At 42.9% G+C, this 26831-nt stretch overlaps 1 pseudogene; it reads left to right on the top strand.

The window, feature by feature from the left end:
• The window catches only part of LOC136517992 (uncharacterized), a 65319-nt pseudogene that overhangs the window by 5602 nt on the left and 32886 nt on the right, over nt 1-26831 (top strand).

The raw sequence follows: 26831 nt of genomic DNA on the forward strand, positions 1-26831 counted from the left end.
CTGAGCAGCTCAAAAATGTCTCTGAGCAGAGAAAAGGTATGGCATATTGGTGATTTTGCTTTGCATTGTTGAACAGTCATATTGTTGCTTTGGACTGTTATGCTTGTAGAGCAAGATGCGGAGCTCGGCCAGCTGCGCCAAACTGTCGGGCAACTCTAGGAGGAGGAGAAGAAACTAACTAGGCAAGTGGAGAAGCTGGTAGAGGAGCTGAAAGGTGAGTACTTCATGGTCAGAGTTGTTGCTAAATTGATTTCTTTTGTTTGACGAACCATTGTGATGCCTGTAGACTATTGTTGGAGGACCAAGGCATAGTTCGATGTGCTAGAGTAGGAGGTGAAAACCCAGAGGAACAAGCTCGACGCCGTAGTTGTCGGAGTCAAGCCGGTGCTCGACTATGTTGACTTGGAGGTGGCTCCTCAGCCCGATGGGAGACCGCCGCATCCAGACACCATCATCGATAGGTGCAAGGCGGCGTGGGAAAACTTCAAAAGCTTCAAACGTGATGCCACCATCTCTGCCGTTACACACGCCCTAGCGGTGGTCCGGTCCCACTACCCAGCCATTGACCTTCAAGCGATAGGGGCCAGATTCACCAGAGGGATGGGCACGACGGAGCATCAGCAGCTAGAAGATGAGGTGGAAGATGTGGCAAACAAACTGGCCAGCGACGTTGACCTATTCGGTGAGATGGATAGCGATGGTGAAACCCAATGATCTGCTCAGAGAATATTCTGTAATAACTGGAGAGGGTAGTTAAAATGCACAAGGGCGTAGACAAACATTTATGTATATGTATAAATGTTGTAAAGTGACATGTGCATGTTTATGCAATTTGCCAGTATTTTGGTGAAAAAATCATTGTAGTGTTAACCCTAATATAGTTATATGTAGTATAAGTAGCGTCCAAGCAGTTAGCTCTTTACTAGACTCTTGGCCTTGGTGAGCCCATAGTCCATAACGTCGAGCGCAAAGCCCGTGCATGTGTAGGAATAGGCATGACCAAGGAACCACAGTTGACCCCCCATAACGCAGAGCGCGGAGCATCGTAGCACATGTAGGGAGAGATCGAAGACTAGGTCTTCTCCACAGAACATAGAGCAGAACGTGCTGCTCGGTGGTTGGCAAAAAATCTCAGAGATATACGTAGCATAAGTAACGTCTAAGCAGTTTCTTTACTGGACTCTTGGCCTTGGCTAGCCCATAGTCCATAACATTGAGCGTAAAGTCTATGCACGTGTAGGAGGAATAGGCGTGACCAAGGAACCACAGCCGACCACCCATAATGCAGAGCGCGGAGCCCGTAGCACGTGTAGGGAGAGATCAGAGACTGGGTCTTCTCCATAGAGCACAGAACAGAACATGTGCTGCTCGGCAGTTGGCAAAATATCTTGGAGATATGGACAAACATGGCGGTGCATTTATGGAGATCACGTATTGGAGTTTGTTAAGTAGTAGCTTAGAGCTGGCTAACACAAATGGAGATTAAACTGTAATGGAGATATAATGGAGACAAATTATGGTGACCAAAACTTCATTCATTATGGAGTGGAGAATACATATCTGGAGCGTTTCAAGGATAGAAACGTATAAGGTGCTCGATGTGCCATGAATTGGGGACATCGAGTCCGTCCAAGTCGCATAGCCAGTAAGACCCTGGTCGGGTAAACTCTTTGTCCACATAGGGCTTTTCCTAGGGGAGGAGTGCTTGTGCATCCCTTCGGTTTTCTATTTTCTATGGAGAACGAGGTCACCGACAGCAAATGAACGACCTTTGATGCTGCAGTTGTAGTATCTCCGCAAGCCTTCTAGATATTTGGCTGTGCGGACACAAGTGATCAGGCATTCTTCCTCGGCCCTGTCGATGTCCTCTATCCGAGTGGCTTGCTCTTCATTATAATGTTCCATCCTAGGTGCTCGGAAGTCAATGTCCACTGGTAGTATGGCTTCTAAGCCATAGACCAAGAAATATGGAGACACATCGGTGCTGCGACTACCTTGAGTGCGCAATCCCCATACCATAGCTGGTAGCTCTTTGAGCCATCTGCTCGGATGCTTTCTTCTTTCTGATAGAGCCTCTTTTTGAGGGCATCGAGGATCATGCCGTTCGACCTAGCCATTGGCTCTAGGATGGGCAACGGAGACATATTTGACGGAGATGCATCGGTCTTCGCAGAAGTCCCAAAAATAATGACCAGTGAATGTAGTGCCGAGGTCGGTGATAATGCTATTTGGGAGACCGAATCTATGGATGATATCTTCGAATAGCTCGACTACCTTCGTTGTAGTAGCTGAAACAAGTGGTTTGTATTCGATCCACTTAGAGAACTTATTGATGGCAACGTACACGTATCGAAAACCACTTGGCACTTGGCTTGAAAGGCCCAATCGTGTCTAGTCCCCAGCATGCAAAAGGCCAGAAAGCTAGGATGGTCTACAGTTCTTATGCCTGCACGTGGATTTGCTTGGTGAAAAATTGACATCCTTCACAATGTCGGACAAGGTCTTCTACATCGGAGATGGCCGTGGGCCAGTAAAAACTAGCTTGGAAAGCTTTGCTGACCAGGTTTCTCGAGGCCGCGTGGTTCTCGTAGGAACCAGAGTGAATTTTGAGAAGTACTTTCACTCCCTCTTCTTGGGTGATGCATTTCTGTAGTATCCCTTCCTTGACACTTTTCCTCATCAAGTTCCCATCCACCAGTATGTAATGCTTGCTTCGATGGATTAAGCGTTCATTTCAGTCTTATCGGCGGGTACGTTGGCGCTGGTGAGGTACTTGATGAACTGTTCCCTCCAATCGGCGGCCGACGAAGGTACTGTAAGTACCAACTGCTCGGCAGGGGGAATTTCTTGAACTTCCTTCTCTTCCTTAATAGATGGTGCAAAGAGATCTTGAATGAAGACCCCAGGTAGAATTGCGACGCGAGAAGATCCTATCTTAGATAGGTGGTCGGTGAGCTGATTTTGATCTCGTACCACGTGGTGGTACACGATACTATAGAACTTCCCTTCGAGTTTCCTAATTTCAGCGCAATATACATCCATCTTCTCAATGGAGCAGTACTAGTCTTCATTGAGCTAGTTGATGACCAGCGCAGAGTCCCCGTATACCATGAGGCATTTGACGCCGAGCTCAATGGCTATACGGAGTTCATGGAGACACGCTTCATATTCGACGACGTTGTTAGAGGCTGGAAAATGTTTTTAGAGAACATATCAGAGCTTATCCTTGGTCGACATAATGAACAGAATGCCAGCACAAGCACTGTTGATGTTGAGGGTGCCATCAAAGTACATCACCCAGTGCTCGAGGCAAGTAGCGGGGATGAGCTCTTAGATCTCGATCCACTTAGCAATGAAGTCAGTGAGCACATGTGACTTGATGGTAGGCCTACTTCTGAATTCGATGGAGTAAGTGCCGAGCTTAATAGCCCACCTGATGATACGGCCATTGGCCTCTTTGTTGTGAAGAATGTCCCCTAGAGGGAACTCGGTGACCATAGTGATCTTGTAATACTCAAAGTAATGGCAGAGCTTGTGTGACGTGATCCGAATAGTGTATAGCAGTTTCTAAACTTGAGGATAACGAGTTTTGGGCTCATTAAGGACCTCGCTGATGAAGTAGACCAGACGTTGCACCTTATAGGAGTGCCCGGCCTCCTCACATTCGATGACGATAGCCGTGCTAACGACGCGAGAAGTGGCATCGATGTAGATCAGTAGAGTTTCGTCTGGTCGAGGCGCCGTCATGATCATAGGCTTCGTTAGAAACAACTTGAGCTGCTCAAAAGCTGTATCTGCCTCCTCCGACCAAGAGAAGCGCTCAGAGGCCTTGAGGAGTTTAAAGAACGGTACTCCCTTTTCGCCGAGGCATGATATAAAGCGGCTAAGAGCAGCCATGCAACATGTAAGCTTATGTATGTCCTTTACGCAAGTTGGTCGTTTCATGTTGGTGATGGTGGAGCTTGTCGGGGTTGGGCTCGATGCCATGGGCGCTAATAATGTAGCTTAGGAGTATGCTGGATGGAACTTCAACGATGCACTTTGAAGGGTTCAACTTCCATCTGTACCTTTTTTGGTTGGTGAAAGTTTCTTCGAGTTCGGGGATGAGATTATCGGTGGTCTTGGACTTGACGACCACATCATCGATGTATGCTTCAACGTTGCGGCCGATCTATTGATCGAGGCACATCTGGATGGCCCTTTGGTAGGTTGCCCCAGCGTTCTTGAGTCCGAAGGACATGGTGGTATAGCAATACGCACCAAAAGGCATGATGAACGACGTCTTGATCTGGTCGTCTTCCTGGAGGGATATTTGGTGATAGCTGACAGAACCGCCCAATTTATACAAGATCAAGTATGGTTGTCCCCACTAACACGTTGACACACACATACTTTCACTCATATAAACCCGGTAGTCCGCCGAGTGTCCCGAAAGACCTCGGTAAATCAACATCACAACCAAGATCGCGTGATTAAGAAAATACACATCACATATGCAGAGTTACAGCGGAAATAATATTACAAATGAATTCACAAATAATAGTAAAAGTTTGGGTTTCAAAACCGATTATTAAAAACAACATAGCTTTCAAATGATTACATTAATATAAGTTCTAAATACATTGCTAGCATAAGTGACATCATCAGACAAAAGCATATAGATGAGAAGTAACTATAGAATCACCGAGCCCACCAGTGGTTAGCCACCATCTTCAACAGGCTGAGAACTCCACTTGCAACATGGTGGGATAAACCCTGAGTACTCGAATGTACTCAGCCAGACTTACCCGTCGAAAACCAAAACAAATGACACCAAGGATCATGCATAGTTTAATTTAGTGGATCTAGCTGGACAACCTTTTTGCATAAAAGCTTGAGTAACCATTAGCATTATTCACCTATACTAGTAGTGACTTTTAGCCATTACCTACCATCTATATTAGCACCTGTACTAATCAATCACTTGATTAAGTTGCAAACAATAATAACCATATTAGGTATTTCATGGCTCATTATCACTATTATCATCATCATCATCCTTTAACCATATCTTTAAATTTAGTGAATCTACGTTGCCGCTACTCAGTCAAGTTCTCACTATCTGGGAGAGACGACAATTCGAATCGATTCCTATCCAGCTGGAGGGGTGTTCCTAAACACAAACCCTGCTTCCCCCGTCAGGGTCGCAAACAAGTCACCTTTGGCATAATTTAGGAGTCACGAGTCCGAACAGATCGGCATTCTCAGAGAACCACTCTGCCAAGGTTGTTCGGGACTCTAACCCGCCTTGGACTTATGCCAATGGCTCTTCGCACATCCCTACTACCTCTAGGATGCATGCGACTGCTCGCGTTCCCGGCCTGAGTCGAGCTACTAGGCTTCGCGGTCGGAACGACTTATCCGGCCAGCTAAGTGTTAGGCTGCGTTTAACATGACATGAGGACATACAGCATATCGGTCCTTAAATGACATAGACGGGGATAGATTCACACCCAAGACCTCCATGCCTTGTTGCTGCACTACCATCATCCCTTCTGGTCTCTTTTCATTATTAACACATGGTTCTTTTTCATGATAGCAAATATAGCCAACCGTGACCAGAGCTCATCCTACATCTCGTAGGTGACAGGAAATCACCCGACTTCTACCGGTCTAAGCATAGCTAAGCATCATTCGATCCTACACTTAATTAGGATTCATAGGATTTTATCTGGACAAGGTAAGGATATAATGCAACAATTGGTTCCAACCAATTCCTATACTTAATGCATCATCAACAATAAAAGATACTCAAGATATTTATAAAAACATGGGAGACTTAGAATGCTCTGGGGCTTGCCTAGGATCCCACACTGAGTTAGTGTTAGTTAGACGACACTCGCTAAGTGAGCATCTCCCGTCCTAGCACTTGTCTAGTCCTTCCACCTTCGGGATAGGTCCACCATACACCGTCTTCGGGTTCAGCTTCAACATCACGTCCTTCATGTGGTTCATCTAGCGCACCTAGATGAGATGCAAGATGCAAGTGCATGAATATGAAGAATGGTAATACAAGAGGCATCACATAAACATTCAAGACAAACACAAGATTATGCAAGACATAGACACCAATAGCTATTTAACTAACATCACACAACTAACTATAGAGAGCAAGCACATCAAGCATGACACAAGTTTAACAAGGTCACAAGTATCATAACTTGACCATCAACAAGGGCATAAGCCACACTTAGCAACACATGGAGTAAACAACCACAACTAACATATGTCTATTTCTGGACTAGAAACAACAGCTTCATGTTTGGATCATAACTAGAGTTATACAAATCCAATAGCCATGCAACAAGACATTCTGGAAAGCTTATGAAATTTTCTACAATTCATCTTTAATCATCTTAGCATGATTCTCAAGTTAACTAAGTCAAATATACCCATTTACAGAAACTGATCCACAATTGATAGAGAGCAGCCATTTCTGAAACCCAACTTTAAACAGGCATAACTCACAAACCACAATGCCAAATACCACCAAATTTTACAGCAGATAGATACATGAATTATCTACAACTTTATTATTATCACCAAAAGCTAATTCAAATCCTAACTAGATCAAACACAAGCATCTTTCAGATCTGCTCAGAATACAATCAAATCCTGACAGAAGACTTAAAAGTCATGTAACTCCTACACTATCAGGCCTATGGCCTTAAATTTTGAACACAAGCAGATCGAAATTTCTACAAACTTTTTTGTATTCACTAAAACCATAGAAAACATCATTTACACTATGAAAATAATTGCACAAGCAAAACTGCAAATGCAGCCCAAAGCAGTGGTACAGAAAACTGATAGGAATTTCAGAGAAGCATAACTGGAGTTCTAGACCTCCAACAAACATGAACCATAACTTTTTGAAAAGCTTAAGATGTTACCTACAACTTTATTATTCTCATATTAAGATGATTCTACAGTTAGAAGGGTCAATTAATCCAATAATTGCATCTCTGTCCAAAACATAGACAGAAACTATAATGCCACTTTAAACAGCTATAACTGAAGTTATACATGTCCAATAATTGTGGTTCTTGACTTTTTAGAAAGCTTAACAAATTATAAACAACTTTGTTAGAAACACCTAAAGCTAATTCTACTATTAAGATGTCCCCACAGTGCCAACAAAGAAACCCTATCAGGGTTTGGGCAGAAACAACCACAGAGATTTAAGCAACTATAACTCAAGATCTACTTAACCAAAAATCAAGATATTTATCTTTTTTAAAAGCTTAATAAAAGTACTACAACTCATGTATTATCATAAAGTCATGATTCATAACTTAACTAAGCCAATTAATTCAAACATGCAGGACTATTCAGAATAGGAGCAAAGCAATACAGGTAATTTGTTATTTTTATAGATCTTAAACTATCAAGCCTAAAATATTGAAATTTTTACCAGACATCAAGAATAACCTTAGTAGCACTCCACAAAAATTTTACAATTAGTTGAGCACAAAAACTGTAGTTATGAAAAAGACAAGTAAGACTAGCATTCAAAGCCTAACCTGCATAAATCCATTTTTACAGCTAAATATTTAAACTAAAACATGTCATATTATAGATCTAATGCATAGACAATTTCACAAGGATTCCAAAAAGTCCTCATTTACTATTTTACGATTTTTATACTAATTACTATGAATTTTCAAAGTTCATCATTCAAATCTATAAAAACAAAAGAAAAGACATGTAAGTCTTGCATCGGGGTCCCTGCAGTTTACAGAAATTAAACCTGAAAAAACAGATCCATTAGTGCACTATTCATATGAGTCACTGATTCTTCACTTAACCCCCTCACTTTCTTCAAATTTGAGTGTGAAGTCCTTCTCCCTATCCTGTTCACCAAGTCGGAGCAGAGGCTTGGCCGGCTGGCTCGGCCAGCGAGAGCCGGCAACGGCGGCGAGTGGCGGCACTACGCTCTAACCTAGGCGCGCACGTGCACAGCTTGGCCCATGGCGGCCTGAGACAAGCATAGCCACATACTACAGCGGCAGCAGCGACGGGCGCACTGGCGGTGGACGGCGACGACACTGCTCGCTGGGGCCTGGCCAGCTGGCTGCGAAAGAGAGTTGTGGTCACGCCGGGGACCTGGCTCAGCCAGCCACGTGTAGTAGCAGCCCAGCTATAGCCTACGTGAGCAGCAGCAGAAGCTGGCCGATGGCATCAATGGCGGTCGCGCCCTGGAGCTCGCGTGCGACGCTAGAGAACGAGGAAGGGAGAGTGGAGAGGCGAGTGGGTGATAGAGGAGCTCGAGCACTCGGTTTGAGGAGCAGGGGTGCGACAGGGCGGCCGGACACACGGCAGCGGCGCGTGGCAATGGCGTGGTGCGAGCTCTGCATGGCTGCCACGTGCTCCCCCTTTGGGGCATTCCACCGAGCGGCTGGCAGGTGTCGGAGCAGGCCAGTTGGACCACGTTATTGGGCTTGTTCTGGTTCGAACTAAGTCATCTACCCTTAAGAAAGTTTGTTGTCCACATGATGACCTACAAATTTCATTAATGGACCACAGCCATTTGAGCAATGGATTAGCAGTTAATTAGGCTCCAAAGTAGTAGTGTCAGCATGTTGATAACAGTCACGGGAGCTCACCTTCGGAGGTCAAAACTCAGTTAAACTCAGTGCAACTTTTTGTATGCTCTTCTCCATAATATAACCTTCAACTTTTATTTTTGGACCAACTCAAGTTGCTTAGCAAAATTTGGAGAACGCGGGATGTCGATGTCGTTGCTTAGCGAAATTCCAGACTTAGAATAATTCTAAGTGCTGAAGATTGCAGTAGAATCAATCTTGTGACCTATGTTTGTCAAGCTTAGAGATAGATTTAGACTTGGGTCCTTAAATAAAGTTTGTAGTACACAAACTATACTGCAACTTTTATTTAAGGTCAAACCTTGTATCCTGAATATAAACCATTCTTTTACTTTGGTCAAAGCAGCATCTCATTAACCCTAAAATTAGAGTTTTCGACCAATTGAGGCCTTTTCTTGACATGTGCTCAACATGAACCTTTCATGACTTTTGCTGTAGAGTTCATCAAGAGTCATTTGGGCAAGGTTGCAAGGTTTGGTTAATGACCTACATTTCCATTCACTTAATAGTGCAATTCAAGCACTTAGTAAAGTCATTCTAATAAGGATATAACTTATCATTTCATGTGACTTCTTGATTCCAAACTTCACGAAACTTTTCCGTGGATCAATATAGATGGATATTGATGTGAGACACATGAAAGAAGTACATCCAACATTACTCAAGCATACTTTTTGAAAAGGGCAGCATGTAAGCAATGGTGCATGGTCCAAGTTTAAGTGGTGGCTCATTTTCATATGTTTGACCTAAAATCTCCATCACCACTTAACATGCCATGGTTGAGTTTAAACCCATTGCTTAACTAGTGACAAACACCTGGGGTGTTACAGCCTTCCCCCCTTAAAGGAATTGCGTCCCGAGATTCGGTGCGAAAGACTTTTAAGGAAGAGAGACATGTTACCAGTTTCCAATATCAGCGATAGCTTTAGGCTACATAGCATTCAAGCATCAGAGGGACCAAATTGGTCGAGACAACTTTCTATACTTGTTCTTTGTAGTAAATTTTTGTCAAAAGAATTTCCTTCATTGGCTTCCATAAAGCATTGTTACATTGGGAGGAATCCAAGATAGAACTATCCTACATACTTCATCCTCGATGTATGAAGAGTGATTCAAGCATAAACCAAATACTTGTAACATTTACTTCCCTAGTGGATATAGCACAGAACTTATGGACTTTGCACTAGATCATAGTCGGTTGACGGATATTCCTTGCAACGGTGCTATATTTGCTCCCAAGGTTTGAAAAACAGTTCTCTACTAAAGTGGCTTGAGCACAACTTCTCGTAAAGGATGTGATCATAGACGGGGTAAACATCCTTTGAGGGTATGAGAAGCTAGTTAACCAATATCCAAACTGGTTATAACAGTGCAATCACCCATATGTCAACTGATGGAAAGCTACATAATGTTCCATGTGTGCAGTGCTCTTTCTCTGATAACAATACTATATTATCTGAGTCTGTTGAGTGAAGGTGAATGTGATAGCTGACTCTGTCTACCCAGCAATTTCGATGCTCATTAGCTAAGGAAACCTTAGAATCTAAGTGGCAACAGGAATCTGGGTTAAGTTGATGCAACCTCATGGGTAAAACACATGGAAGGCACCAAATGACAAGGCAGCATTGGTAAACATTGCCTAGGATGATGGATAGCGAGGCCTAGAGTACAATAAAAGTTGTAAGTATTTCCTCAAACAAGGGAAATAGTTCACTACCATGCATTTTGAGTACGATTCTCCTTCATGGTGCAGTTGCACAGCAAGTTGGGTTGACTTGCATCGTAGCAAAACCAGATTTGTTGAATGACTCTTGACATTGAGGCTTCGTTTCTAATGTCAGTCAATATCTCCAAATCACAATTTGAAATATGTTGTTTGACACCTTTTAAATTGCTTCCGATTTGCAAGGGTACACATTGACTCGTAGAACACTTCGATTGCACGAACAATGTTGATAGAAGAGGCCAAGAACAAGGTACAAAGGGGTCCAAGGAGTCTTCTTTAGGGCATCTAAAGTATTACCTAACAGCAAAACATTGACCATGTTGCATACCTTGGCATCAATTGCAAACACAACTTTTGAATGCGAAGGATGACCGCAGTCACAAAGAAATTACAAATTCTGTACTCTTCGGTTTTCTGTTCATATTTCACAAACTAGTGCTCCATTGTGCATGAATTTTGGTAGGAATATAGATCCATGAGTTCCCTAACTGCTCACCAAAATTCAGCTCAAACGGACACTGTTTGAGTATCCAAACAATTCATCTACCAAAACTGCTCTGTTCTGAAATGGCAGCAAACCGAGCCGACAAGATATCTCTCAAATCCGATGTTTTACTCAACCAATACTCAAGCCAACTTAAGACATGGAAGGGTCCTAAGCAAGGAATGAGATCACCAAGTTTGGGGCCATTCCAACCATGTTTGAGTAACTGATCGTTGGCTTGAAGATGTTCGGTTCTGTACCCTAAAATCTGGACAGATTTCTCGTTCTTCTCTTTCTTTGCTTCACACGTTGTGGTGTGTGTTCTATACTCTCGATCTCTTTCTATAGCAGCAGCAACAGCTCTTTTCTCTGAGGATGTTGACTAAGGTTTTCCATATGTGGTTCTCAGGAAACAACTTAAATCATTTGATTTAGACACCAACTTGACAACGCACAAGCATTGGACTTGTGGCTATATTTTCGGGACACAAAGCATACTCTTCATGGAGGGACTGTCCTATAGAGATAAGGAACCATTCCTATATATTCTTCGGCACTTCGTCCAATACAGTCCGGACACATGTGTTAGTGGCACCTAGGGGCACAAAGATGCTGACTGAAACTAGGGACGTGCTTTCGCTAGCTCCTACATAGCCGATACAACGTCTTGTACTATCTGTGTGATTGTCCAAGATGGAATTGACTTGATAGCATAGGTTTTGGAAAACAAAGCAGTAGCTGCATTGCTAAACGACTTGCTGTTACATTGCTTAACATTGCTCTACGAGACATAGCCTTCATAATTAACAAAAAGTTGTCACCTAGCTAGAGGTTAAGCTTCTGACTAGTAACTAATCAGTTGTCTCTCAACACTAAAAGTTCTAAATCTTCACTCTTGCCAACAATAGTTGTGATTGACGCATAACAGATGGTCGCCATCGAAGTCAGTAGACAAGGGGTCACACTAGAGATGGTTGATCTCGACTGTGCGATCTGCATAAACATAATGATCAAGACTTGGATAACCAGGTCATAATCATAATGTGACGTTCGATTCTTATCTGACTAACAACTTGTCCAACATTAAGTGTTGATCCAACGAGAATGACATAAGTTTCTCACTAGATGACCGATGTCATTATAGGGACAGTCAAGTAGGGTCACTTGATTACCACCTCTTGTAGTCTGTTAATATTTATGTCGGTGACCAGTTCTTCAAAGGTTATCCTTTTAGTGACTTCAAAAGGAAGATCTACTACTTTCGGTTTGATATATGGATCTTCGATAAGATATGGAGAGATAACCAAGGAAGAGCTCACGTAAAAATAACACATCGGTGTAGTTCAGCAATGGATCATGACTAGAAACCTCGATATCGGCGCGCACCCAACAGCACAACCATGTGCCGGCCGGCCACAAGGAGGCCCTAGGTTCTGTCATGGCACCATAGTTGCTACTCATAACACCATTACTGATCACACACCCAAAGTGAATTTTCAAGTTGCACGGATTGGGTCATAAGAATAGGCACTATGTAAAGGAGGGATAGCAAACAATGGTAGTCACAAGGTTAGGACTCAACAAGGAGGTGATCAGAAGATCAAAACATAGCACAAAAGAACATAGCTTAATTGTCGAAGACAACTGAGCAGGGGACTCTTACATAATTTCATATATGCCTTGGGTCCACCAAGGTGACTATCAGATAAAGATTAACATGAGATTTGGTCTTGCCGAGGAGCAACATGAGATTAAGACTGATAAACATCCAGAGACTTGAAAGAGATGGAGACAAAACAAACGAGACTCGAGGGATAGAGCCAATGCACTGACTAGAGATCCAGTTGATAAAGCAATGACATGATCTGTGAGTAAAAGGTTCCAAAGCCAGGGTAGATAGCGATTAGCGTTGCACCAGATCATCTGTAAAGGAAGGAGCAATGAGATCTAATAAGGATTTTTGCAGCAGGGTCCTCCCACACAGGAGCGGGACAACCACGAAACATGCAAGCATTCAAGAGAACTAAGCTTGGGCCTAAGGTCAAGCAAAGGCATGGATAAAGGTCTTCATAGCGCAACATTCAAGGGCTAGCAACCTTGTGTACATGATCAGGCTCCTAAAAGAGAACTTAATTGGAGATGACAACCATGAGATCATCAAAACTTGGACGTTGTTCCAGGATAGCGCTCTTCAACACTCGTATGCTTACCGAGGACAAAAGAGGCGACAGCTATGGCACTACCTAGATAACGAGCATTCACACATACATCATGGTCTTAAGCAAGCATTTCGAATATACTCAATCCGATTAGCTTAAGCGACTATTACTAAGCACAAAGCTCGTACATAATAAACAGTCACCTACAGTAACACCACTACACATAAACATGCAAACCTGGTGGTAAGGTACTATTATCTTTTATTTCCTTTTTACTGAGTAGGTGGATATCTCTACAAAACAAGTCTTACATTTAGCAATTTAGTCTTCGAAGGGGTGGAGTTTTTGCTAATTAATAACTCATCATCTATTTCCTTTGGAAGCAAACATACAAGACGAAACTAATCACACACGGTCAAGCACAGCTATTCAAGCATCATGGGACAAGGCATTTTGTCTAGCTTCACACAGGGAAGATAGTAACATCACATTGATCACAAGTTACTTAATATTAGAACAAAGTGAGGGAAGCATAGTTATGCACAAGCACAATCATGATGCATACTTGTCCTATTTGTCCTCACAAAATTGCCAGCCTAAGGTGGCAATCACGTTCTATGTCGGTGGCATAACACGTACTCTCTCAATATATAGCAAGTCGTCAGCTACATTCAATCTACGCATTCGTGGTTAGTGTACCTGTAGGCAAATTCATTGCAGCCCATCCCCACAAGAGATAAATAAGCACACAATGAAAGCAGTAAACTAAGATACTCTCCATATATACATCCCCAGATGTATATACTTTGGTATCCATAGCTACCCAATAGATATACCCACAATTAAGTACCTTCATATATACATGCGTGTAACATGTAAATATTCCAGTAACCACAACTAACTCTTCCCAAGACCGACAGTTGGACGGTCATGCTCTCACAACTCACACTTACCTAGGCGTAGAGGCAATTGATCCATACATTACCATTCAAATGAATGTCATCCATACGATAGCACGCTATATGGATGACGAAAGTAAAAACCCCCATGTTAGTACTTAGATAGCCACCTAATAGTCCTTAACTGGGTATAAAGGAGGATGTCGCTAGCATAGTTTTACAAATAAGTTTTGACAAATTTGCCTATAGCTAAAGTTTTAGTCAAAATAGGATTTTCAAAACAAAAACTTTGTTTTTAAAACTATGTGCATGATAGTATTATGCTTAATCTTGCTCTGATGCCAGCTATAACAGAACTGCCCAATTTATACAAGATCAAGTACGGCTGTCCCCACTAACACATTGACACACACATACTTTCACTCATATAAACCCGGTAGTCCGCCGAGTGTCCCGAAAGACCTCGATAAATCAACATCACAACCAAGATCGCATGATTAAGCAAATACACATCACATACGCAGAGTTACAGCGGAAATAATATTACAAATGGATTCACAAATAATAGTAAACGTTTGGGTTTCAAAACCGATTATTAAAAACAACATAGCTTTCAAATGATTACATTAATATAAGTTCTAAATACATTGCTAGCATAAGTGACATCATCAGACAAAAGCATATAGATGAGAAGTAACTATAGAATCACCGAGCCCACCGACGGTTAGCCACCATCTTCAACAGGCTGAGAACTCCACCTGCAACATGGTGGGATAAACCCTGAGTACTCGAATGTACTCAGCCAGACTTACACATCGCAAACCAAAACAAATGACACCAAGGATCATGCATAACTTAATTCAGTGGATCTAGCTGGACAACCTTTTTGCATAAAAGCTTGAGTAACCATTAGCATTATTCACCTATACTAGCAGTGACTTTTAGCCATTACCTACCATCTATATTAGCACCTGTACTAATCAATCACTTGATTAAGTTGCAAACAATAATAACCATATTAGGTATTTCATGGCTTATTATCATTATCATCATCATCATCATCCTTTAACCATATCCTTAAATTTAGTGAATCTACGTTGCCGCTACTCAGTCAAGTTCTCACTATCTAGGAGAGATAGTGATTCGAATCGATTCCTATCTAGCTAGAGGGGTGTTCCTAAACACAAACCCTGCTTCCCCCATCAGGGTCGCAAACAAGTCAAATTTGGCACAATTTAGGAGTCGCGAGTCTGAATAGATCAGCATTTAAAGAGAACCACTCTGCCAAGGTTGTTCGGGAATCTAACCCGCCTTGGACTTATGCCAATGGCTCTCCGCACATCCCTACAACCTCCAGAATGCACGCCACTGCTCGCATTCCCGGCCTGAGTCAAGCTACTAGGCTTTGTGGTCGGAATGACTTATCCGGCCAGCTAAGTGTTAGGCTGCGTTCAATAAGACAAGAGGACATACAGCGTATCGGTCCTTAAACGACACAGACGGGGCTAGATTCACACCCAAGACCTCCATGCCTTGTTGCTGCACTACCATCATCCCATCCGGTCTCTTTTCATTATTAACACATGGTTCTTTTTCATGATAGCAAATATAGCCAACCATGACCAGAGCTCATCCTACATCTCGTAGGTGACAGGAAATCACCCGACTTCTACCGGTCTAAGCATAGCTAAGCATCATTCGATCCTACACTTAATTAGGATTCATAGGATTTTATCTGGACAAGGTAAGGATATAATGCAACAATTGATTCCAACTAATTCCTATACTTAATGCATCATCAACAATAAAAGATACTCAAGATATTTATAAAAACATGGGAGACTTAGAATGCTCCAGGGCTTGCCTGGGATCCCACACTGAGTGAGTGTTAGTTAGACGACACTCGCTAAGTGAGCATCTCCCGTCCTAGCACTTGTCCAGTCCTTCCACCTTCGGGATAGGTCCACCATACACCGTCTTCGGGTTCGGCTCCAACATCATGTCCTTCACGTTGTTAATCTAGCGCACCTAGATGAGATGCAAGATGCAAGTGCATGAATATGAAGAATGGTAATACAAGAGGCATCACATAAACATTCAAGACAAACACAAGATTATGCAAGACATAGACACCAATAGCTATTTAACTAACATCACACAACTAACTATAGAGAGCAAGCACATCAAGCATGACACAAGTTTAACAAGGTCACAAGTATCATAACTTGACCATCAACAAGGGCATAAGCCACACTTAGCAACACATGGAGTAAACAACCACAACTAACATATGTCTATTTCTGGACTGGAAACAACAGCTTAATGTTTGGATCATAACTAGAGTTATACAAATCCAATAGCCATGCAACAAGACATTTTGGAAAGCTTATGAAATTTTATACAATTCATCTTTAATCATCTTAGCATGATTCTCAAGTTAACTAAGTCAAATATACCCATTTACAGAAACTGATCCACAATTGATAGAGAGCAGCCATTTCTGAAACCCAACTTTAAACAGGCATAAATCACAAACCACAAGGCCAAATACCACCAAATTTTAACAGAAGCTAGATACATGAATTATCTACAACTTTGTTATTATCACCAAAAGCTTATTCAAATCCTAACTAGATCAAAAACTAGCATCTTTTAGATCTGCTCAGAATACAATCAAATCCTGACAGAAGACTTAAAAGTCATGTAACTCCTACACTATCAGGCCTATGGCCTTAAATTTTGAACACAAGCAAGATCATGAAATTTTCTACAACTTTTGTATTCACTACAATCATAGCAAACATCATTTACACTACGAAAATAATTGCACAAGCAAAACTGCAAATGCAGCCCAACAGCAGTGGTACAGAAAACTGATAGGAAATTCAGAGAAGCATAACTGGAGTTCTAGACCTCCAACAAACATGAACCATAACTTTTTGAAAAGCTTAAGACGTTACCTACAACTTTATTATTCTCATATTAAGATGATTCTATAGTTAGAAGGGTCAATTAATCCAATAATTGCATCTCTGTCTAAAACATAGACAGAAACTATAATGCCACTTTAAACAGCTATAACTGAAGTTATACATGTCCAATAATTGTGGTTCTTGACTTTTTAGAAAGCTTAACAAATTATAAACAACTTTGTTAGAAACACCTAAAGCTAATTCTACTATTAAGATGTCCCCACAGTGCCAACAAAGAAACCCTGTCAGGGTTTGGGCAGAAACAACCACAGAGATTTAAGCAACTATAACTCAAGATCTACTTAACCAAAAATCAATATATTTATCTTTTTGAAAATCTTAATAAAATTACTACAACTCATGTATTATCATAAAGTCATGATTCATAACTTAACTAAGCCAATTAATTCAAACATGCAGGACTATTCAGAATAGGAGCAAAGCAATATAGGTAATTTGTTATTTTTATAGATCTTAAACTATCAAGCCTAAAATATTGAAATTTTTACCAGACATCAATAATAACCTTAGTAGCACTCCACAAAAATTTCACAATTAGTTGAGCAGAAAAACTGCAGTTATGAAAAAGACAAATAAGACTAGCATTCAAACCCTAACCTGCATAAATCCATTTTTACAGCTAAATATTTAAACTAAAACATGTCATATTATAGATCTATTGCATAGAAAATTTCACAAGGATTCCAAAAAGTCCTCATTTACTATTTTACGATTTTTATACTAATTACTATGAATTTTCAAAGTTCATCATTCAAATCTGTAAAAACAAAAGAAAAGACATGTAAGTCTTGCATCGGGGACCCTGCAGTTTACAGAAATTAAACCTAAACAAACAGATCCAATAGTGCACTATTCATATGAGTCACTGATTCTTCACTTAACGCCCTCACTTTCTTCAAATTTGAGCGCGAAGTCCTTCTCCCTATCCTGTTCACCGAGTCGGAGCAGAGGCTTGGCCGGCCGGCTCGGCCAGCGAGAGCCGACAGCGGCGGCGAGCGGCGACGCTGCGCTCTAACCTAGGCCCGCACGCGCACAGCTTGGCCCATGGTAGCCTAAGACAGCACAGCCACGTACTACAGTGGCAGCAGCGACGGGCGCACCGGCGGCGGACGGCGACGGCGCTGCTCGCTGGGCCCTGGCCAGCTGGCTGCGAAGGAGAGCTATGGTCGTGCCAAGGCCCAGGCTCAGCCGGCCACATGTAGCAGCGGCCCAGCTACAACCTACATGAGTAGCAGCAGGAGCTGGCCGGCAGCATCAATGGCGGCCGCACCCTAGAGCTCGCGTGCAATGCCAGAGAGCGAGGAAGGGAGAGTGGAGAGGCGAGTGGGTGATAGAGGAGCTCGAGCACTCGGTTTAAGGAGCAAGGGTGCGACAGGGCGGCAGGGCACGCGGCAGCGGTGCACGGCAATGGCGTGGCTGAGCTCTGCATGGCTGCCACGTGCTCCCCCTTTGGGGCATTCCACCGAGTAGCTGGTAGGTGTCGGAGCGAGCCGGTTGGACCACGTTATTGGGCTTGTTCTGGTCCAAACTAAGTCATGGGCCCTTAAGCAAGTTTGTTGTCCACATGATGACCTACAAATTTCATTAACGGACCGCGGCCATTTGAGCAATGGATTAGCAGTTAATTAGGCTCCAAAGTGATAGTGTCAGCATGTTGATAACAGTCACGGGAGCTCGCCTTCGGAGGTCAAAACTCGGTTAAACTCAGTGCAACTTTTTGTATGCTCTTCTCCATAATATAACCTTCAACTTTTATTTTTGGACCAACTCAAGTTGCTTAGCAAAATTGGAGAACGTGGGTGTTGGTGTTTTGGACCGGCCGGCCCTCAACCAACTAGTAAATTTATACTGCGTGTTCCCAGTCCCAGATGGTGATGCAAAGAGACACAAGGTTTATACTGGTTTGGGTAATGAACACCCTACATCCAGTTTAAGAGGTCGATCTTGTATTCCTTGCACCGAAGTGCTCGTAGTAGGGGGTTACAAGCAGGGCGAGAGAGGGAACTAGCCCTAGGTCTCTACGTGGAGTGGCGTGAATTGCTTGAGATGTTGATCTCAGGCAGCGAGGAAGCTTGGGCGTTCATCTATGTGTTCATGCGTGAGTTCGCTACGTGGGCATAGGCCTAATCGTCCGTCTCCTCTCCTAGAAACGGCCCTAGTCCCTCCCTTTTATAGTTGAAAGGGGGGGGACAAGGGTGATACATGCGCTAGCTACACAGCATCGTGCAAATGGAGGCGACATGTCCGAGCCCTGTAGCCTATTACTGTGGCGGCATGGGCGACGGAGTGGTCTTGTCCTCGAAGTACTGGGGCGATGCGCCGGTCACATCCGATCTTGTGCGTCGTGGGAGCTCCAGGGTTACCTCGAAGCGGACGTGACGATCGGCATGCGGGTCACTGTGTATTGACTACGCGAGAAGCTGAGGCTCAGTCGGGGCCAAGGCCGAACCATCATGGGGGTCTCAGCAGATGTGAATCCCGAGATTATGACGTGAATCCTGAGATTGCCGAGACCCTAATGTAGATTGATGAGGCTTGGAGGGAACATTTAATCTCGTACACTGATTCCGAGGCTATGGTGACCCAAACTAGACTCCCCATGCCGCGTTGTCTTCGGGGTGGGAGTTACGTGGCACAGTGTAGTGCAGGCGCTGATTGTGGGCATAGCACCAGAACAGCGCCCGGTAACCCCGGCCGCGCCCGGTCCTGGTCAGTATGGCGTTGATGTGACTTCCCGTCTCGTCGGCCATTCTACGGTGTCGAGCCATCGTCCGGCTGAGATTGCGGGAGTGGTTGATGCATTAATGGGACGCGACGCGCTATCGGAGAGACTAGTCAAGGCGGAAGCGACGGATTATTACCGAGCTAGCTTCGAGCGAGACGGAGAATCGACGTCTCATCCGAGGCTTTACGTGCGGGGCCTCGGGCGAGATAGAAAATCGGTTCCCCATCGAGGCCCACTATGCAAGGCCTCGCGCGAGGCGGAGGTTTGGCAGGCCGCCGAGACCTCCCGTGCGAGGCCAGGAGCGGGGCGGAGGGCTGGCGGGCTCGGACGAGGCCGGGGTTTAACAAATGGCTTACCCTTTGGCTCTATTATTGATGGGGTTTAAGTGATTCTTTTGGTATGCACTTGGGATACCCCATGTTATGGTACCCAACAATGGGATGTTGATGTCGTTGCTTAGCGAAATTCCAGACTTAGAATAATTCTAAGTGTTGAAGACTGCAGCAGAATCAATCTTGTGACCTTTGTTTGTCAAGCTTAGAGATAGATTTAGACTTGGGTCCTTAAATAAAGTTTGTAGTACACAAACTATACTGCAACTTTTATTGAAGGTTAAACCTTGTATCTTGAATATAAACCATTTTTTACTTTGGTCAAAGCAGCATCTTGTTAACCCTAGAATTAGAGTTTTCGACCAATTGAGGCCTTTTCTTGACATGTGCTCAACATGAACCTTTCATGACTTTTGCTGTAGAGTTCATCTAGAGTCATTTGGGCAAGGTTGCAAGGTTTGGTTAATGACCTACATTTCCATTCACTTAATAGTGCAATTCAAGCACTTAGTAAAGTCATTCTAATAAGGATATAACTTATCATTTCATGTGACTTCTTGATTCCAAACTTCACGAAACTTTTCCATGGATCAATATAGATGGATATTGATGTGAGACACATGAAAGAAGTACATCCAACATTACTCAAGCATACTTTTCGAAAAGGGCAGCATGTAAGCAATGGTGCATGGTCCAAGTTTAAGTGTGGCTCATTTTCATATGTTTGACCTAACATCTCCATCACCACTTAACATGCCATGCTTGAGTTTAAACCCATTGCTTAACTGGTGACAAACACCTGGGGTGTTATAATAGCCAGAGTAACAATCAAGGAAGGAGAGCAGTTTGCAGCCGATGGTGGAGTCTACAACCTCATCTATCCAAGGTAGACCGAAGGGGTCTTTAGGGCAGTGTTTGATGAGATCAGTGTAATCAACGCACATTCTCCATTCTTTATTCTTTTTTTGAACAAGAACAGGGTTTGCTAACCACTCAGGATGATACACTTCTTTTATAAATCTGACATCTAGGAGCCATTTTATTTCTACCCAAATAGCCTCCTCCTTGTCTGGCGTGAACCATCGGAGTTTCTGCTTTATTAGTTTTGTGGTCGGCGAGACATTCAAGGAGCGCTCGATCTTCTCTCATGGTACCCTCGGCATGTCTACATGTTTCCAAGCAAACACGTCGGTGTTGGCACGTAGGAAGGAGACAAGCGTGCTTTCCTATTTGGGGTCAAGGTGAGCCCCAATCTTCATGGTTTTGGAGGGGTCGTCGAGGCCGAGGCTTATATGGTAGGGGCTGATCCCGATCTTTCGATGAGAGAATGGGGTAACTTCGATTTGGGGAAGGATTCGATGTTGACTATCTGACTACAACATCCAGCAGGGTTGTTGCGCCTTAGCAACAGGTACACCGACTCTGATTTGTTGTTGTTCTTGTCGTGCTAAGAACAGCCCTAAACCTGCAAGCAATCGAGAATAAGCAAGAACAAGATAAACAAGAAACAACTCATGGATCTGAATCAGGACGCGAATTTGGGGTTCTAAATCAAGTAAATCGGGTGGTCTAGCCGACACACGCGTTTACAAGGAAGTAGCTAAAGCTAAACTTGCATCTGAACAAAACCCACCCTCAAATGGCGGTCGCTACATGTCTTTTATAGTGGGAAACAGCCAGGAGGCGTGGGAGGGTGGAAACCCTAAATTAGAATGGCACCTAGCGGGCTTTACTTGATAAGTGGTTCTCAGCCCATGACTGGAGGTCCAAATGTCTTTTCATTGATTCTGCTCATCTCTGGTGGAGTCTGGCCATGAGGTTGAATCCATGTGAAAATAGACATCAAGATCTTTTCAATGAGTACTCATGGGCCTTCAACAACATCGGTAGTCGAGAGTTATGATCAAATCAATCTGGTGCTGCTACGATGTCCAAACGTGCGCTTCGAATGTTTAGTATGGTCTTCTTGTTGTCTACACCAGCATCCGCTTGATGGTTATCTTGGTGACCTTGCACCCAGCTAGTTCCTTCCATCTTCCTAAGCATAAGGAAATCATCACAAGGATTTAGTAGTACCCCATCTGGAGAAGAAATTGTTTGGACAGCGAGGAACGACTTTACCTGATAATTAAGTTCTCGTGCTTTAGCTCGAGTCATTGGCCCTTGTTGTGCAGTAGGTATGTTTGTATCCAAGGAAGAGATGTCCTCATCATCCTCCCCTTCTTGCATTTGAGTCGTCCTTGACTCACATTCATTCTCTTCTCCCAAGTACGTCTTCAAATCTGCAATGTTAAACGTGGGGCTAACCCCGAAATCTGCAGGTAACTCAAGTTTGTATGCATTATCATTAATCCGTTCTAACACTTTGAAAGGACCATCTGCTCTAGGTAGCAACATAGACTTCCTCAAATTAGGGAACCTATCTTTTCTCAAATGTAACCAAACTAGATCACCAGGTTCAAAAGTGACATGTTTCTTTCCTTTACTACCAGTAAGTTTATATTTTGCATTCATGCACTCTATATTCTCCTTAGTGGTCTCATGTAGTTTTAAAATCAGTTCAGCATGTTTATTTGCATCAACATTGACCCTCTCTGAGGTTGGAAGGGGTAAAAGATCAATAGGAGCACGAGGCAAAAACCCATAAACAATCTCAAAAGGGCATTTCTTAGTAGTAGAATGATGTGAATGATTATAAGCAAACTCAACATGAGGTAAGCACTATTCCCATAATTTTATGTTCTTCTTCAAAACAGCCCTAAGCATGGTTGATAAAGTTCTATTTACAACCTGAGTTTGCCCATCTGTTTGGGGATGACAAGTGGTGAAAATAAAAGCTTAGTCCCCAACTTAGCCCACAAAGTCCTCCAAAAATGGCTACGAAACTTTGCATCACGATCAGAAACAATGGTGTTTGGTACACCATGCAAGCAGACGATCTCACGAAAGAACAAGTCAGCCACATGTGTAGCATCATCACTCTTATGGCATGGTATGAAATGAGCCATCTTAGAAAATCTATCCACCACAACAAAGACACTATCTCTCCCCTTCTTTGTTCTAGGCAGCCCTAAAACAAAGTCCATAGAAATATCCTCCCATGGCGCACTAGGAACAGGTAGAGGCATATACAAACCATGAAGATTAAGGCATGACTTAGCTTTTTGGTATGTTGTGCAGCGAGCAATGAACCTTTCCACGTCTCTCCTCATCTTGGGCCAAAAGAAATGATCACCAAGGATGTCCTCCATTTTCTTCACACCAAAATGTCCCATCAGCCCTCCTCCATGCGCTTCCTGCAACAATAACAAACGCACAGAGCTAGCTAGAATGCATAGCTTGTTAACTCTAAAGACAAACCCATCGGTGAGGACGAATCTATTCCATGTTTTTCCCTCTTGGCAATTCAGTAATACATCTTTGAAATCATTGTCATGTGCATATTGTTCCTTAATAGTTTCCAAACCAAAGATTTTAAAGTCAAATTGTGAAAGCATGGTGTAACATCTAGACAAACTATCAGCAGTTATATTTTCCTTCCCCTTTTTGTGTTTGATGACATAAGGAAAGGACTTGATGAATTCAACCCACTTGGCATGTCTATGGTTCAGTTTTGCTTGACTACAGATGTATTTCAAAGATTCATGATCAGGAATGTATGACAAACTCTTTGGGCCATAAATAATGCTACCATGTTTCCAAAGTCTGAACTAGAGCAAGCAATTCCTTATCATAAGTAGAATAGTTCAAACTAGGGCCACTCAACTTTTCACTGAAATACGCCATAGGTTTTCCCTCTTGTAACAGCACGCCACCCAACCCAATTCCACTAGCATCACATTCAAGCTCAAAGGTTTTGTTGAAATCAGGAAGTTGGAGCAAAGGTGCGTGTGTTAACTTATCTTTTAGCGTGTCGAATGCATTCCTATGTGCTACAGCCCAAGTGAATGCCACACCCTTCTTGGTGAGCTCATGTAGCAGGGCTGCAATCATGCTAAAGTCCCTCACAAAGCGGTGATAGAACCCAGCAAGTCCTAGAAAACTTCTTATTTGTGTGATCGTAGTGGGAACTGGCCAGCTATGAATTGCCTCGACCTTGGCTTGATCAACTTCAATACCCTGCGGGGTCACAACATAGCCAAGGAAAGAGACTCGATCTGTGCAAAACGTGCACTTCTCAAGATTACCAAATAATTGAGCATTACGTAAAGCATCAAAAATAGCACGTAAATGATCAAGATGTTCCTCCAAAGTTTTGCTATATATCATAATGTCATCAAAGTATACCACCACAAATCTGCCAATGAAAGCACGTAAAACTTCATTCATTAATCTCATGAAAGTGCTGGGTGCATTAGTGAGGCCAAAAGGCATGACTAGTCACTCATATAGACCGAACTTGGTTTTAAATGTTGTTTTCCATTCATCTCCTAACTTCATGCGAATCTGGTGGTAACCACTACGCAAATCAATTTTAGAGAACACAATTGAGCCGCTCAATTCATCAAGCATATCATCTAGTCTAGGAATCAGATGATGATATCTAATTGTGATATTATTAATCGCTCTACAATCCACACACATGCATCAGGATCCATCTTTCTTAGGAACTAAAAGTACGGGAACAGCGCAAGGGCTAAGAGACTCATGCACATAACCTTTGTCAAGCAATTCTTGCACTTGGCGCTGTATATCTTTAGTTTCCTTCGGGTTGGTCCTATAAGGAGCACGATTTGGCAAGGAGGACCCAGGAATGAGGTCAATCTGGTGCTTAATTCCCCCAATTGGTGGCAGTCCCGGTGGTACCTCCTTTGGGAAAACATTGGCGTACTCCTGCAAAAGGTTAGTGACAGCAGGAGGCAAAGAAATAGGAGTATCCTCAAGTGAAAACAAAGTTTCTTTGCAAACCAAAGCATATCATATAGTAGTGCAAGTATCAATCTCTTCCAGATCAGATTTGGTAGCAAGAAAATAGGAACCCTTCAACTTAATCTCATTTTTCTTATCATGAATAGATTTAGTGTTTCTCTTTTTATGTTGCTCAAGTTCCTTAGCCACAATCTAATTTTCACTCTTAACATGCTCCTTAGTGTTCAACTTTCTAGCTCTAGCAATTTCATCTTTCATAATATCCTGAGGAGACATAGGATGTAACACAAGCTTCTTTCCATTATGCACAAAAGAATATTGATTGGTTCTACCATGATGCATAGAGTCTGTATCAAACTGCCATGGTCTACCTAACAACATAGAACATGCTTGCATAGGTACAACATCACAGTCAATGGAATCATGATAAGAGCCGATTGCAAAATTGACTCGTACCAACCGTGTTACCTTTACATTGCCGCTGTTGTTGAACCACTCAATGTTGTAAGGTTGGGGGTGTGGTCGGGTATCCAAAGCCAGCTTCTCCACCATCTCTAAGCTTGCCAAGTTGTTGCAACTCCCTCCATCAATTATTACACCACATGAACGCTCCTATACCACACACTTTGTTTGGAACAAGGTGTGGCGCTGATTCTATTCAGCCTTCTCCATTTGTGCACTGAACACTCATTGCATAATGAGGCACTCATAACGATCTGCATGTTTAGCTCCAATGTGTTCTTCAACTGGGTTCTCATCTCCACCTACATGGTCAGCGGCAAGCAAAGCATATGTTTTGTCATCCAAATCACTAGTAGACGAATATTCACCATCATGTCGCATGATCAGAACACGTTTGCTTGGGCAGTCCCATCTCACATGTCCATAACCCTTGCATTGCAAGCACTGAATATCTCTTGTTCTTCCCATAGAAGCAATGGAAGAACTCTTGGTTGTTGGAGCTGTTGTTCCATTTGTTGGTTCAGCCGGGCACGCTGATGAATTTGATGGAGAAGGGTGTTGTTTGTTGTTTGAAGGAGATGGAGCAACTACTCGTGTCGATGGTGTAGTAGCAGGTTTTGGTGTCCAAGAGTTAGCATGACCTGCGGAAAAGTTAGTCCTCGTGCTAACTCGATGTCCCTGAGCTTCCCGTTCAGCCTTACAAGCAAGATGAAATAAACGATCGATTGAATTATATTCCGTGTAAGCTAAAATGTCCTAAATTTCTCGATTCAAACCACCTACAAATCTAGCCATTGCTGCATCCTCGGTTTCTACCAAACCACAACCAAGCATACCAGTTTGCAATTCCTGATAATATTCCTCTACAGATTTATTCCCTTGCCTAAACTTCTGCAACCTATGCAATAAATCACATGCATGATATGAAGGAACAAATCTTGCTCTCATGACCCTTTTCAAAGCATCCTAGGTCTGAGGAGTATTGTTTGGATTAGTGCGGCAATACTCACTCCACCAAATAGAAGCAAAATCAGTAAACTCACTAGTTGCAGCCCTAACCCATTTATTTCCAGGGAAATCATGACAAGCAAACTTCTAATCAGCAGCTAGTTCCCATGTAAGGTATGCATCAGGATCATATTTCCCATCAAAAGATGGCATGGTGAACTTAATTTTACCCAAAGAATCATCATTGTCACGTACCTCTCGGCGTGGCGGCCTAGCACCCATTCCATGCCAATTACGGTGCAGTTGACGACGGGGTTGAGCATCCACCTCATCATCATGCTCGGTGTCTCCTGCATAGACATCATCATTCTTGGCTGAAACACTACCCACACTACCATCATTGCGGTGGTGTTGATGTGCACGGTTACATCCTCCATCTTGCATTCTCTCAAGTCTAGCCAAAAAAGCAGCAAGAGAAGTGTTCACTTCTCCAATGGAAACCTCCATCGCAGCAAGCCTTTGGTTGGTGCCAATTTGAGTTGCCTCTAATTGCCCAAGGCGCTCATTGGTAACATGAACGTCCTCTTCA

This window comes from Miscanthus floridulus, chromosome 17 (assembly GCF_019320115.1).
Source record: "Miscanthus floridulus cultivar M001 chromosome 17, ASM1932011v1, whole genome shotgun sequence".
NCBI lineage: Eukaryota > Viridiplantae > Streptophyta > Magnoliopsida > Poales > Poaceae > Miscanthus > Miscanthus floridulus.